Source organism: Penaeus monodon, chromosome 27 (genome assembly GCF_015228065.2).
Source record: "Penaeus monodon isolate SGIC_2016 chromosome 27, NSTDA_Pmon_1, whole genome shotgun sequence".
Classification (NCBI taxonomy): domain Eukaryota; kingdom Metazoa; phylum Arthropoda; class Malacostraca; order Decapoda; family Penaeidae; genus Penaeus; species Penaeus monodon.
Window position 1 is genome coordinate 30,079,840 of NC_051412.1, and position 388 is coordinate 30,080,227.

The 388-nt window shown below is 31.4% G+C and overlaps 1 protein-coding gene across 1 annotated transcript in view; it reads right to left on the reverse strand.

Moving 5' to 3' along the window:
* LOC119590772 (hemocyanin C chain-like) overlaps positions 1–388 on the reverse strand; it is a 22,826-nt gene that overhangs the window by 18,675 nt on the left and 3,763 nt on the right. The window lies entirely within an intron of this gene.

Below are 388 nucleotides of genomic sequence, written 5' to 3' on the forward strand. Positions count from 1 at the left end.
GAGTTATGAAGTAAAATCTGTTTCACAACTGTACTCCTTTATTTGTACATGCTTATTGCTATAAATGTGTTTGATTTACATATATATTTTCTTTTTCACATTCTTAATAAATCCTAATTGCTGTAAAATGTATTTCGAGATTTTGTTTTATAGATGTACCACCAATTATTGTATTTTACATACAATTTCCCTCACCTAAGGTACCACCATAGAACTAACAATGAAAAATGGCATCCCCCCTCTCTCATAGTTGATAGGAATAATAATAACAATTAAAATTTTAGAGATAGGAAAAGAAAAGATTACCACCAAAGCATAATCATGGGATTCTACTCAAACTCTATCATACATTCTCATCTCGGCTCTACTTTCCCTTCCTCGAATCCCG